The sequence below is a fragment of the Dermacentor albipictus genome, chromosome 2, assembly GCF_038994185.2.
Source record: "Dermacentor albipictus isolate Rhodes 1998 colony chromosome 2, USDA_Dalb.pri_finalv2, whole genome shotgun sequence".
NCBI classification, from domain to species: domain Eukaryota; kingdom Metazoa; phylum Arthropoda; class Arachnida; order Ixodida; family Ixodidae; genus Dermacentor; species Dermacentor albipictus.
In genome coordinates this window covers 172,497,351-172,513,219 of record NC_091822.1, presented here as the reverse complement: position 1 = coordinate 172,513,219, position 15,869 = coordinate 172,497,351, and the positions used below count along the sequence as shown (strand labels likewise).

General features: G+C 47.3%; 1 long non-coding RNA gene across 1 annotated transcript in view; it reads right to left on the bottom strand.

The window, feature by feature from the left end:
- Window positions 1-724: 724 nt before the first annotated feature.
- LOC135900917 (uncharacterized) overlaps window positions 725-15,869 on the bottom strand; it is a 33,039-nt gene continuing 17,894 nt past the window's right edge. The window contains exons 3-4 of the long non-coding RNA XR_010563977.1: window positions 14,890-15,062; window positions 725-2,100 (exon numbers count right to left, since the gene is read on the bottom strand). This is a non-coding gene — a long non-coding RNA (uncharacterized lncRNA). The remainder of the gene's footprint in view (window positions 2,101-14,889; window positions 15,063-15,869) is intronic.

Below are 15,869 nucleotides of genomic sequence, written 5' to 3'. Positions count from 1 at the left end.
GTGCCTTGAGACGCTTGGCGCGTTTCGATTTGGCCATTCGGAGGAGCTGAAGCGCTGCAATTAACAGCAATTGTACGTGTTCGCGACGTCTTCTGCACTTTGAAGAGTGCAGACTGCACTGAAATTTGCTACAACGGGATTTATATAGCGTAATATACAAAGCCACAAGAACGTCTGAATACGTTAGCACGAAGATCAGACAAATCCATGTACTTCCCATCATTCCCATGGTGGCACATCAACTACTGCAGCGCCAGAGTTCCCTCTAGTAACTATTGTATGAACCTCTATGGTCAAGCGATTCACCATAGCCAGGGCACCAGTCGCCGATTCATCATCGGGAAGCGCCACCTCCACAAAGAAGACACCACTGTAAAAGAAGTTTACACCCTTTGGGGTGTATATCTTCCACACAACGATAATCGTCATCGGCCATGATGCGTTTCCTTTTCTTAACGCTGCGAGCCCGGTACTTTCCCGTAACGAACGGCATGCGCGTTATCAGCGTGACATAGTATTCCCGACAGAAAAGTAGCGGGCGCGGCATTTTCAAGAAAGGAAAATCATCAAGGCAGATGACGATTATCGTTGTGTGGCAGATATGCACACGAAAGGGTGCAATGTTTTTTTAGAGTGTCGGGCTAGAGTCTCATAAAATAGTTTCCTTATTCTCTGCCTAGAAATGCACTGGGGCCACATGGGGCCGCAAGAGGTCAGAAGTTACTCCCATTTTCTTTCTTTTAATTATTTAAATAATATTTAGATTTATACGTACACCGTCATTAGGAATCACTGCGAGCGGAGGAGGTAGGCAATAAATAACTTGTAAAATTAATAAGAAAGCACAATGGTCACACAAAATATGAAAAATAAACAAGCGGAAATTATAACAAATAGTAAAGGCAAGTAAGGAAGCGCAGGGAAAGGTCTTGTGGCGAAGAAGTACAAGCGAAACAAAGATTTCCGGCTGGAGTGGGCACGGCGGTTATGTCTATCACTGTCTGACAGTCTGGCCTGATGTCTTCTAACATCACCTTCTTAATCTCCACCTAAATGTCAGCGTCATCAAAGCGTGTGCGATCCGCTTCATCTGTAATAAGAAATGTGACGTGTGTCAGGTCGATGACCTTGTTCATGGGCAGGTCGTTGACCTTGTTCATGGGCAGGTCGTTGAGTCGGTCAGGAGTCGCGCTAGGCACCTTGCTTGAGTGCGTCAGTCTGCACCCGCCGACTGCCGTCACTGTAAATGCACACGGATTTTGCCCCTCGGTAGCGGTATTTCTTCGTTTCTCTCTCTATTTGCTGGTCTAGTTCGCGTGTTGGGGCCAAGACGAGACAGGATGGGCTTTACCATCCCTCTCTTTGATGAACGTGGCTGGCAGCTAGATCCAAGGCAGCTGGTAAGATGCAGCCAATAGTCCTGCTTCCAACCGTCTGTGCGACACTAATCAGGTCGTTACCTTGAAGCAGGATTGGCAAGGCGTGGTTGTGCGTCGGAGACGGTTTCTTGAATTTCTTCCTACAAACTCGGTCCGAGATTTCTGGATACCTTGCAAATGCCTCGTCCAATGATGGCACGGGGTTGGTTGTCATGCCTGGGCGTGGAAGTTCCTGCGCTCCCGGACCTTTGAGAACTCCGTCGTTGTTGGCTGACCTGAATTCACCCACCTTCTCAGCAGTCACATGTTCAACATCGGGATCCTCGGCGCCAAAAATGTTCCCGGGTTGCGAAAAATCTTCCCGGCGTATCTTTTCCTCATCATCTCTCTTGGCAAGCAGCTTGGCCCAGTCAAGTGAAGGTCGCGCCTCCACCATGTCGGTATCTTCGTTTTCCGACAAAGGACTGTCTGACAATGGAGTGTTGGCCCCGTACTTGGGTCTCTATCTTCACACCTCTTGCGCAGCGGAGGCTGGAACTCGCCTACGAAGGAGGACCGTACTCTTGCTCTTGGCACACCCTTGGTCCTTTGGACGTTGTGGGCAAGCGTGTTACCACTGGCAGGCGTTGCTGACTGTAGACGTGGACAGGCTATGACAGACGTGGCTTGCTAGGTTCCGACCGACACATTTGAAAGAAGCACGCGCTGCGACGATCTCGTGCTGCGGGTAGAAAAAGATGAAGAGATGTAGAAAAACATTCTACTTTGCGGATCGATTACATAACAGGCATAGTTGCGCGATAAATACATATTGTATTTGTTGGTTGTGCATGCTGTTTTCATTGCGAAACCCGAATCAACGCTTTCGCTAGTATGTGCTTATTGCTATCACCATCGCCATATGCCCTCGTGGAGCTTCCGCCCTGCGCCACGTCCTTTGTCTCGTATGCTCGCCTTCCGCTTCTTTATTCCGTGTCTTCGGGGCAGAACAAGATCAACAATCCTTGAATATTTGGTTGCTTTCCCGTTGACCCAAGAAATAAGAAAAGAAAACAAAATAATAATATATGGAGACCCAAGGCACGTGTTGGAATCTATGTAAAGCGAGAGGCCGACGTCGACGGACTCGGAGTAGGCAGATCTGCTAGCGACGCGAGATCCGAATAGATTATTTGGGGACACATACGTGTAAACCTACAAGGCCAACACAGTTGAAAGAATAATTGACGAGGTCTTGGAAGTACATCTGCGGCCTGGTAAATATGGCGACGATAATATAGAGAGGGTGCAACCAGCTGCGTTCACATGTGATGCAGTTGATAATGCATTGAATGCTTTGAATGCACAGGCGAGGAGGTCATAAGGGTGGTTGTTTGAGCGAGTTAATACATCAGTTCTGAATGAATATCGTCGCGAAACAGAATGCGCCAGAACACGTGCGCGGCGTTAATCGCGTGTGTTCTCTCCCTTTCTTGTTAAGCACTGATAATTATTCACGGAGGCTAAAAGGCTTGATGAATGAAGTACACGAACACGAATGCAGTGACATGAGGAAACACACACAAAGAAAGTCCGAGGGCAACTATACACTTCTTATGAGTTGTAAATGCAAAAAAACAACATTAATATCCAATTGAACGCCGCTGAGCGGTCCTACGAGTTATTAGGCAGTTTTAGTACTGTGCCATGACGATGTGTACGCAGCACGCAAGCGCTTTGCGGAACGTAGCAGCGCGTGTCACTTCAGGGCTTTTAAAGCGAAAGCTTTACTGGCCGCGAACTTGCGATTTCGCTGTGGCGGTGCTCCGAGGAGGCACATGACGTCACAACGTGCGCCTCGCCGCGGATATTTCTCTCTTTCTGGCTCCCTAGTCACTACTACGCCTGCGCCACTAGTAGCACCGAGCCACAGGTGTTCCGCTGCTGCGCAGCACAGCGCCTTTCCGCCTCCGCCGCTTGGTATGACGTCCCACCGCGTTCCTCGTCGTTGCGCTCGTCTCCGCTCGCTTCGCCAGCTGTGTCGCATGCCTGATAACATGTCGGAGGACTGAAAAGGAGAGCTCGAATGTGACGCAACCACACTTGAGGCGGCAGTATGGACGGCAACAATTCTGATAAGCACGAGGAGGCCTGGAATCGACATCGGAACGAGATGAAGAGGAAACGAGTCGCCCAGGAAACAGACGAACAGCGCGCCGAACGACTGGCTAAACGCCGCAACATAACTAGACAACCAGACTAACCTGTACTTGCAATCAAGATTAACCAAGGCTAACCATGCTATGCCTTAGCTTTCGCTATATATATCCTGGCATAGCCGACCTAAGCGAGTGCCAATCTTTAAGTATTGGGACATGCCACGTACGTATGCGGGCGGGCGTTGTTAGACGCCGGGCGCGTCGGAGCGCGTCGGCCGCGTGCGCCACTGCGTCGAACCATCAGTCGAACCCGGTCGAACCATAGACGGTGTTGTTCTCGCCAACGTGACGTAACGTGTGCGCGCAAACAGCGCACACTGAACACTTTCTCAAAAACAAAGTTCACATTTTTTCTATGGATTCCCACAGTGAAGGATCCTGGAATGGGTTCCGCAAGTTCTCTTCGCGCAACAAGGCCAAATCGTAGGCCATAAAAAAAATATTGGCTGGGGCTTAGCTAAGGTTAAGCCTGGATATCTCTAAGCGAAAAGGTTCGGTGATGCTTATGGTTATGCTTTATGATTTAGCCTATGGATATGCTCACGGTTTAACTTATGGATATGTTTTGGTTAGCTTATGGTTATGCTATACGTGTGCCTTGTGTAGTTATGCAAATTGCTTATCAATGATATATACCATAAGTTATGCAGGATTATCAAACTTCTTTATTCATCATTGTTGGGCACATTGCCTTGCGATTTCTGTACAGCCATAAACACAGCTCTCTGTATCGGTAGTATCACATCATCAAGGCTGGTTATGGGAGCAGCTATTGACGCGCGACTATGTTTAGAGAGAACAAATATTGGGAAAGAAAAACGCGTTTTGAATTCAAGTGAGACACAGTTAGATTCATTCAGCGAAAATAAAACTCCTGGTCAATTTTATATATTCGTGACGCGTAAAGAAAATAAAGGTTTATTTAATTTTATTATTATTAATAAGTACTTCTTTTTCAACGCACATCTTTAGAGGGGGCGTTGACGCCGCTATCACTCGCACTGCCATGCAGCTCTTGAAATGCGCAGAAGATAGATAGATAGATAAACTTTATTAAAAGAATAATCAGAAAAACCGCTAATGGTCGGGGCCCTTAGTCCAGGGCTCCGCTGGCTCTTGCCATCTTCTCAGCTCTCTTAATCAGCTTGAGCTGGTCGTCGAGGGCCGAGCTGGACAGCAGTGCCTCCCATTGCTCCCTCGTTGTGTTCGTGTCTGGGTGTTCTATGTTGTGTAGTGTGCACTCCCACGTAATGTGGTATAGGGTTGGTGTGGCCCCACACCATGGGCATTCGTCCCTGTAGGCTGTGGGGTGCATCCGATGTAATATGTGGCAGGTTCGTGTAAGTGCCTGTCTGGAGCCTACGCCAGGCAGCGGCATCTTCTGTCTTTAGGTTCACCTGTTGAAATACGCCCCCCTCACACGTTGTGCCGTTTTGCTTGTCGACGTTTGTCTGAATTTGGCGACGCGGGTAGCTTTCAGTCAAAAGTAGTGAGTTACGACCGCCAGATACTTGTTTAGTTGTTTTTGTGCGACTGTGCTGGTCGACGGTCTTTGTGTCCGACGATAGGACCAGCATTCTACACCTAAAGCTTTCGTCGGCCTCCAAACAAAGTATGTTCTGTGCAGGGATGCGACTTCGACAACCCTATGGCTGGCCTTTCCCTGCATCGCTTTCCGCGCTGGAAGCTCGAAACGCCCATCAAGTCGAATGGCGGGTCATTTGAATATATGGCTCTAAAGGCAGGCCACCAAAACAAATTTCGCGCCTTCGAAAAGAGAATGACATAACTTCTGTTTTGAACCGATGTGGCGTCACGTTATTTTTTCTACCACCGGAAGTGTTCCCTCCTCATACAGATGGCGTTCAGTCCCACGAACCGCACGAGACGTTCATTTGAGCCGCCTGTGCGCAGGCTAGAGTAAGAGCGGGCGCGAGAGAGAAAAATCTGGGGGCTTTAGCTCTTTGAATATATGACTATGCCTAGCACTACGGATGAGGTTTCTTAGCGTTCCTTGTGTTCGTTTGTCCCCAGACATGCCGGCATTGCGGAGTACGGTCGAGTTTGTTAACGCTCAGCCGCTGGCTGCCAGCGCGGTGAGGCAGTGGGCGTGGACGCCCCTTGGTGATCGCTGTGCTTGAAGGGGAAATGTTCTGACTGGGTTTGCATAAGTCGCGGGTCATTTATGTCGCGACGATAGATTGGATTTTTACAAGCACTGCTCGAGGAGGGCACATGTAACCCCCAAGTGGAGGCCTCAGGAGAGCACCTGAGATTATAATATAAAGCAGGCGGCGCAGGATCTCCAGGACACCCAAGGTGTAGCGGGGGTGTCAAAGCTGGAAGCAGGGCGGCCCGTGAGTTGGGGCCGTGGAGCCCGAAGCGTGCCGGCCGGGGGTGTTTGCATTAAAAAGTTGGCTGTCCGCTGTCGCGGGCAGCCGATCTTATACACCCCTGGCACGCGCAGGCCTCGGCGAGCTCCAAACCACGGACCAGTTCGGGTTCTAGCTTTGGTGTCGTGAAGGCGCCGCCAATAATGCGAAATAATGACACGTTGTTACAATTAGTAAAAAAAACAAAAAAAAAACGATTGAATAAATACGTCCAGCCGCCAACTTGTGACGCTAAGTTAAGCACTACCGCGCCCAGCGACTTTTTTCAGTATATGCGGCCCGGGCTCTACTACGGACGCTACTGCTCCCACAAAAAAAAAAAAAAAAACATCTGTGATGTTATTTACAAGGTACATCACCGTAAGGCGCGAGAAAGCTATGATCCGCCACGACTGACTTAGCACGAGCGCCGCAGGTGCGATACGTCTGTCCGACACAGCGGTCGCCAAATCGGGCGTCAATGCCCGCTGCTTCGCCTATATTACAGCGCCGGACGCCAACGTCCGACAGTAAACAAACTCGACCCCACTTCGCAATGCCGGCACGCCTATAGGGACAAACGCCTACAATACGTGCTAGGAAACCTTCGCGGTAGTACCTAGGCAGTGTCATATATTGAATGAGCAAAAGCCCCCAGATTTTCTCTCTCGCGCCCGCTCTTACTCGCGCCTGCGCACAAAATGCTGGCGATCCCTCAAATGAACGTCTCTTATAAGCCGCCACGTTTCGAACGTATGGGCTCCGATGGAAGCTTCGCTACCAGGTATTTACCTCGCTTTCATATACAGAATTGTAGCGGAACACATCTTCGCGGCGACCGAGTCGTTGCAGCGAATGAAGCCAATGACTACGGCAGGGCCACGAGATACCACTTTGAATAACCTTCATAGTTTCTCAACGTTTCTACGTGGAATTTTTACAATGCTTTCTTTAAATATGAATATTTTCCAAAAAAAGTTTCTGTGGCGTAATGAAATTGTGCACCCAGCATAAACCTTTTATCTAATTTACACTTGAAAGGAACACGCTCCGTCTATCGCTAATACAAAATAAAATAAAATTAAGGTCAGCCAGCCGCTACAGACAACCATCGTCGATCCTTTACGTTTTCATTTTTGCGCGCATTTTTGTGCGCCGTCTGTGAAATCGGCGGAATTATGTGCGTCACCGCGAGGGAAGCGCACGCTGGAGGAGGAAGGCGCCCGGAGGTGTTGAAGGAGCGCGCTGAGCGCGTGGCAAAGGAATGACGCCTAGAGGGAAGTGTAGATGGTGTTGAGCGAAGCGGGGAAGCAGAAAGAAAGCGAGGCGTCGCGGAGAAGGAGAGTAGGTGGAGGTGCGCTGGGTTGATCTCCTCTAGCAATTGCTACGGGTTCTCTGCCCGCTGTGGCCGCACTGGGTTCGTCTCCTGATCGAGAAGCCGAGCGAGAAGGACGGAGTAGCGACGCAAGCGGCGGCAGGCTGAGCGCGAGTCGACCAGCCCCGAAGTCTTGGCCAAGCGCCGGGAACGAGCCGAGCAAGTCCGGGAAAAGGCGCGGGCTTGGGGTGCCCAGGAGACTCCAGAAGAGGAAGAAGGGGAAAATGAATAGTGTGAATAGCACATTACCAAACTGCTTGAAGTAATAAAAACTGTGCATTTCCTCACAGTGCCCTACCATCTTTTCTAATGGTAACCTACATATTATAAATATTTAAAAAACTGATATAAAGCACACAAAATGAACAACAAGCCTTGAAGAAACCGCCACACTTACACACAATAAAATCACGTTTAAGACATTCTACGCGCAACGCAGGAAAAAGGAATAGCACCCATGACCTTGCGCGTAATCCGCGTTCACGAAGTGAAACGTCACTGTAACTCTTTCTCTCTAACTCTCTCTCTCTCTTTTAAGGCAGCAGTCTGTAATCCTTTAACGACGCATTTTACCGTCACCCCATCGGAGGCCCGGTAGGAGTTTGCACCCTGTGGTGGTGAAAGCTATATGGCTAGAGGCCGCATTTATGGCACTAAAAAAATCTTACACCTTTATTAAAAATTTCAGGCACTTAAAGCCTCATTTTAGGCATAATAGGGGCCGCAACAGGCACTATAGGCCGTTCTGAAACCATGGCTTGTTTTCTGTATCGAATGTGCGTAGCACATTTTCATGCTAAAAAGCTGACGCGTAGCGTTCACTTGCGAGGCCTCAAAGGCAGCAACCAAGAAGTTTCGTTTCCCAGGAGCTGTATGTGTCGTGACGTCATGACAGAGAAGCGGGTACATGCCGTCATGCTATGTTTTATTTATTGTTCCTGCACATTGCCCATTGTGTCTATACGCACCAACTTTGCATTTACTAAGCATGCAAGCAGTTTCGTACTTTCCGGTAGAGAGTGTTCGTAAACTTCAGGTAGCCAAACGTTAATGCCATATAGCTCGGCCAGTTGCTTTTCCCCAGCAACAGTAAGAACTGTTGTGCGTGCGTGCGCGTCCCTCTCACCCAGTGTTGTGTAGAAATCACGTTACAACCTGGAAGTGTTGGGTGCTCGGCAGGAACAAGTGGATCGACGTATAGCTGTGAGAATTCGTTGCCAAGCATGCCTGAATGTGCGCTGTTAGCGAGCCACGTTGCGAAATAGTGAAAACACACACACACACACACACACACACACACACACACACACACACACACACACACACACACACACATATATATATATATATATATATATATATATATATATATATATATATATATATATGTATATATATATATATATATAGATAGATAGATAGATAGATAGATAGATAGATAGATAGATAGATAGATAGATAGATAGATAGATAGATAGATAGATAGATAGATAGATATGAAGACGCAGATTAGGCTAAATAATGAAGAAGGTACCTACAAGGAGCTGCGCCTGAAGACTACACCCAGATGAATGCACCCACTTGACTGCGTCATCTTCGATCCGGTCTCTCGAGCAGTACCCGCGCAAATGCGTCGCCATCGCTTTATTTGTGTCGACGTATGTGCTCAGCTTGATGTGTCTACAGCCTGTCCTGTCGGCCCCTTAATGCCTTGCGCAACGTTAAGTCTTACATCGAGAATTGCGATGGCTGATGAGTTTCAGAGCTAACAGAAGCTACGTGCCTGACGTGGAAAAGGTTTCGTCGTTATCTATAGAGAAAACGAACGAATGAACGACCGGTGGGACACACTGGAGTTATCCAGAGTTTTCTTTCTTTCTTACTATTACGCGCCTGATCGAATGCCAGAGCTGCGACGGAGAGTCGAGCCCACGACCTCACGCTCAGAAGTCGAGATATCCACAAAGCTATCTCGGCAGAACAGATACCATACGACGGTCTGTGTTTCTGTACCAATGTAGTTGCATTGTTTTTTTTTTCATTGTAAACGAAAAATGCCCTACAAAGCTTGCTTACAAGGTAATTCTTGTTCGCCAAATTTGGCGGTCTCTTTGGGATCGTCAAACTGAATATATTCCTGGGCTTCCGTAAACAGGGAAGTCCAGCGAGAAACAAAAAAAAAACAAAAAAAGGGGAGCAATGCTTCTGTGCATAGAACCGCCTTTGCTCGGATTGCCTTTCACCCGTTCAGTGCATCCTTAGAGATCTGGCTCCTCGGCGCAATGCACACGAACGAAGCCAAACTGCAGATCTGGAGTCAGGCGGTGCGCTTGACTAACTTATACCACCAACGTTTACTTTCGCCTCGAGCGTTTATTTATCCATGGTTGGGCTTACCACGCGATGGCTAGCATGCTTAATCAATTCCCTCCCTGTCTTCAAGGTCCCCGAGGAGTTTGCTTTCCTCTTGGGTCATTGTTGTTTGTTCCGATCGGAAAAGTAATACGAAAAAAAATGCCACTAAGAGAATTATGTAGTCTTGACACTGATCTCAGTAGAAATTGTTTACTTGCACTATTTTTTTAGAAGGTCTGCTTATACACCATCGACACATTCTTATCACTTCCTCAGCTTAGATGGAATATATGTCTTTATCCACCGCCTCTCTATTTAGTCATAGTGGTTTTGATGTAACTTCACGAATAGGTAGAATAAGATGGTTTTGCGGCAGTTGTTTTCCTATGATGAATAGGTAGACGCCTGTTATTATTAAGGCGAAAGGCTTATATGTCTCATCAGTCAGTCGACCTTGAGCAAAAACGCGTCGACGACACAAGAGGTACAAAAAGGCTACGAACCCTCGACCTTTGGTGGGAGTCGAACCCCTACCATTTGTGGGAGTCGGACCCACGACCTTTGGTGTTCATGAAGGCGACGTTAGTTAAGGCATAGTGTATTCAATAGAGGCAGTTAAGCCATTCAAACACCCGACCTTGGGTGGGACTCGAAACCTCGACCTTGAAATTAAGAGGGGTGACTAAGCGAGGTGCACTAAGCGAATTGAGGGGGATGACTAGCTAAGTGAACTAAGAAGATGAGTAAACAAATTAAGGGAATGACTAAGTGAAGTAGATTAAGCGAATTAATAGGTTTGTGTACGTAATTCGGCACTTGCGCTTTCGCCTTCAAGGTGTCCAAGGGACAACATAAGAGAACCTGTGAATTTGATTTGTAAACGCATGCATAGAAACTGACAGAGGAAAAGAAGTTAATGAGAAGGCTGACAACTGGCCATCGTAAGGCACGATAACGCCTGCTTACTCCAGAAGAGTACAGACTTGAGCTTATTGGTGCTTCAATACGGAAAGAAAACTGCGCACAAGCAAAGACAGGAACCAAAGCGGAGACGACACATGTATCCCATACGCGAAGCAAATGCATTAGTGAAAGATTCAGAGAACGCAATAGCAAAAAAAAGAAAGAAAGAAGAAGACAAATGATGATGGACTTCTTGTGTTACACTGTCATAACAGCCACTTTTCCATGAAGCAGGAATAATCGGCAGTCATAAAAGCAAGCACGTGCGTGAACTAATGAAAGGCGAAATGATTCATAAATCAGGCGAGTGGGATGTCGCTCATTGTCCCTTTTGTTATCTAATAAAGAACTGAAATTTCTCAGATCAATCTTCAGGCGCTGCGCGATAAACTGATGGACTGCAGATATCCGGTGTTGAGTATACGTATCACGATCACGTGTATATATATCGCATTTCCCAATAAAGTTGTTGTTATTTCAACGCTGCAGTGTCGTCGTTGCCTTGGTGCCCATTGTGGTTCGTGCGCTGTATAGCTGTTTTCTTTCCGTAGCCTGCTAACTCTTGAAGACGGAGGGGCATGATGGAAACGTAAAAGCGGATTATACGAGGAATGGAAGGGAAGAGTGCGGAATTGAAACAAAATGACAGATCTCAAGGACTAAAGTAAAACAACGACTAGGCAGCACAAAACTGTGATTCAGTTCATACGCGAACGAGGCTTTATACAGCATAGGAATATAACATTTTGCTGCGTATGTTGTGAGAACATTTTTCTTTGCCAAGAAACGAGACGAAGCCGGTGCCACCTGTAGGCACCGATCTCTCCTGTTACACCATGTAAATAAATAAATAAATAAATAAATAAATAAATAAATAAATAAAAAGAAAGCCAAATATCGGAAAATATAAAAAGAGAGAAAAGAAAAAGAAGGACAAGGGACAAGGGGACAAAGACAAGGACAAGGGCGCTCGGCTATCCTGCATGCACGTGGGAACGGGGATATCAAGAATGGAAAGGAAAGATGGCTGGCAGTTCACGCCCTCACAGAGTGAATACATATAACATGTGAAGAAGATACAGCTTTTCGGATATAAATCAGATGGTTAAGCCCCTCCCTGCGACCCCTGTCTGCGTACAGCTTCTCGCGAAACAGCCAATTACGAGCTGCGCGTGAGATTTCCACTGAGATTTCACTCATCGCGACCGAACGATGTACTCTGATCATTTTTTCGTCTCAACGAAAGAAGTACCGTTCTCCTAAAAACTTTTACTGGCGCCCAGGCGGGACCCTAGAGGTGCATTCCCGACCACTGTGTTACCTTGCGCCTATAGTATGGGTATGCAGACTTGAACCCATTTGTTGAGAGCTTCTTTTTTTTTCTCTCACAGCTTTGCTTGTATTGAATGCCAGAAAAATACACCTATCGATATGCATACATATAGCCTTTCCATAGATCAGAGTAAAGGGCGTATATAATCTGCCTTCAGTGTGACGTCTCTTCATCTCTGCGTTTCGCGGTAAATAAGCTTTCCATCCCACGAAACCATGTTTTTCTCTAACCCTAAATGACAGTACATAATCGCATTGCTTTTTGAAGTAGCTGCTAATGTCATGTATATTAGATATTTCCATATCAATTTTAGCAGGCATTCCTAATAAGACACATGGCGAATATCAGATGTGCCGTGTTTCTTAATATCTACATAGCGAATTCCTGCCCCTGCGTGCAGTAAGTATACGCTGAGCTGTTTACTTCAGAGCTATAATCATTACGGCACGAAAGAGCAGAGGAAATTCAAAGCACATATATTTTTTTTTGTCCCGCTTGAAGCTTATTTTCCTGGCGCGGACGTGAAAGGGAAGTCGACTGTTCATTTCAGCCGTGGGCTGTTGTTCAGTTCCGAGCCATTTCATCGAGTCAGAGTTTTCAATATCGCTGCGTAAACCATTTCATGACCTCTGTTTTCTTTTTCTCTCTCTTTCTTTTTTATGCGTGTGCGTGCGTCTCCTAATGGAACCATATTGCACGCGACTGCCAGCGACGCGTATGCGCCTCAATTTTCATCGCAGCTCACGCTATGGTTTTTGCGTCAATCGCTCGGGCACGCGTCGGTTGATTTTTCTCGGGCGGCACCGAACATTCGCGCGACCCGCGTTGTTGTTCCTCAACAACGCGCGTGCGCGCGCAGTGTAGTTATAATGCAGATCTATTCCGGCTAGAGTTCGTGCAAATGAGGCGCGCCTGCAGCCCACGGCTTATATAGCGTCTCGGTGCCAGAGGACGCAATATTGAACACTCCGGCTTCATAACGCGTCGAGTGAAATTTAATAACACTGTCTGCCTGGCAGCGGTTGGGCGATTCCGTTGGTTATGAAAAACTGCGCGAAGTCTATACGGTCAAGCCTTTCTTTTGTCACCAAATCGCCGGCCAAGAACGCAAGCCGGTCTATCCGACTTATATGGCGACGCTTCCTCGTTCGTATATCCGCCGTGGTTGATTAGAGGCTTCGCTGTAGCGCTGCTAAGCACGAGGTCGCGGGATCAAATCCTAGCGACGGAAGCCGCATTTCGATGGGGAAGAAATGCAAAAACACCCGTGTACTTGGATTTAGATGCACGTTAAAGAACCGCAGACGGTCAAAATTAGTTAACTAATTTATACTATCGATCCATTCAGCGTTCCTAATCCGCAGTACTACGGCGTGACTCATAAGCATGCATTGATTTTCGCGCGTAAAAGCCTATGATTTATTTTTGAAAATAAATTTGCCGTACGTGCGCGGTGTGTGGTTGTGCGGGAAAGCGTGCAGATAGACCTTGAGATTCCAGGGACCGTGTGTCTACTATGGCGAAATTTCGTTCTGTCGCGAATCCCTTGTGCTGGAATTACTGGCAGGCGGAGTGACTTTACAGACGGTCTCGTCAGTATACAGCTGCGGCAACAGGTGCGGTGAAGGTAGTCACCTCCACCGCACTTCCTGCCCTTACAGATTGATACAAATAAGCGCAAAACGTGACGGCGTGTGTTGCATCGCGCGCGATCTGTCCCGGATTTGCCGCTTCGCACGAAGCTGAGTTCACGCTCACTGCGGTTCTAATAATAATCCTGTATAAAAAATCATGCACTGCGGCCGGGACGCCGTAGAGCATTGAAGAAAACATTATTACGGATAAAGTGGTTTCGTTATAACGAGGTGTAACACTTGTGCAGTGTGTAAGGTCGGAGTAGTCATGGTTTTCCATTATAAAACACACACACGCACACAAAGAAGAAGGGAAAATAAGCGCACTTAATGGGCGCGTGACATGTAAGAGCTAATGAAGTCCAGTCATGTATGCACCATTCCTTCCACATTTTGCTCGAACATAATTTGTACAACTGTAATTACCTTTAATGCAAGCGCGATGGCAGCTGGTGATTTATGTATTGGAAACTGTTCCCTTTCATGCCCGCTAAATATAAAGGCTTGTTCCAGAGGGTCAGACGGGATTCTCTTGGGGAGTTTGTAAATACTTATGCACAAACATCTACAGATCTATGAATGACGTTCCACGTTCAGGCTGACTGTGCTACCAAAGCTGCGCAGTGACACTTCGAGAGAAAATGTCCACATATACCTGTCTCGAGAAAAGACGTGGCGACACTGGTATCCGCACGCGCCTGGCGTTTACAGCGGCCCCTCTAAAAAAATACACGCCACTATTACGGACCTCTATATAGTATTCACCCATCCTTATGACTTTTATATGTCGCGAAATCTCAATCATCATCATCATCATCATCATCATCATCATCATCATCATCATCATCAGTCTGGTTACGCCCACTGCAGGGCAAAGGCCTCCCCCATATTTCTCCAACAACCCCGGTCATGTACTAATTGTGGCCATGCCGTCCCTGCAAACTTCTTAATCTCATCCGCCCACCTAACTTTCTGCCGGCCCCTGCTACGCTTCCCTTCCCTTGGAATCCAGTCCGTAACCCTTAATGACCATCGGTTATCTTCCCTCCTCATTACATGTCCTGCCCATGCCCATTTCTTTTTCTTGATTTCAACTAAGATGTCATTAACTCGCGTTTGTTCCCTCACCCAATCTGCTCTTTTCTTATCCCTTAACGTTACACCTATCATTCTTCTTTCCATAGCTCTCAAGGTCTCAATAGAAAAGTCATAACATGCCTACACCGCACCAGACTCAACGTGGCCTACGCGAGCCACTTCAAGTGCAAGATTCAACTCACGGTCTCGCCAGTGTGCCCTGTCTGCAACGCCTCTGATGATGACCTTCGACACGTTCCGCGCGGTTGAAGCCGCTATGCTTGTCAGGGAGACAGCCTTCGAAGGCGGCAATACACCTGCGACGCGACTCAAGCTTGGAACTGCGGCACATTCTCGGTCCGAGGCAAAGCAGCACCTGCGCGTTACACGCCCCGAAAGCGCTGCGTATGTCCATGCGGGCCACAAGTCTCAACAAAACCACGTGAATATCTCCAGTGTGTTTGTATAACGCTATGTGCTGTTGCGTGATCCCTGTGTGTACCGTAATTGTCACCCAGCACCTGGAGTAGCATGCCAGGGGACCAGCCAGGCTAACATCTGCAGCATATCACTAAAATTTGTACTCTATTGCTCTTAATGAATTGAAATAATTGAGTTTGTTGCAAACGCGCATGGCTCTGCGTGTTCGTCGCCTCGATAGAATATTCTTAACATAATCAGACCTCAGCGTCGATTACATTCAATGAAAAGGCGAGCAAACGTCTAAATACTCGAAGGAAATTACATAGAAACACAACGCACGTTTGCTTTCACGGTGGACGCCTGCGTCTGTAGCCTTCACCTTACTGCGCTGTTTTCGTGATCCACTCGCTGGAAGGAAGCCTGTAGAGACGGCAACCTCTTCTTGGTCGAACAGCCGTGCTCTCTCTCTCTCTCTCTCTCTCTCTTTCTCTCCTCATCATCATTTTGTAATATTGCCAGCCGCGATTCGGCTTGATTTCTCCGGGGATCGCGAAGAAGGAGCTGTATGTACCACATATTCAAAAGCTTCACGAGTAAGGCGAGGAAGCAGGAAAGACGAAGGGGAAAGAGCGATGCAGAGGCTCGTGGTTGCACATCGACTTCATTTGGCTAGCTTTGGATATTTCATTTCTTTCCACAAAGAACGAGAATCAACCTTTTTGAAAAGCACTTTTCAGGCAAAGTTCTTTTCTATTACTGA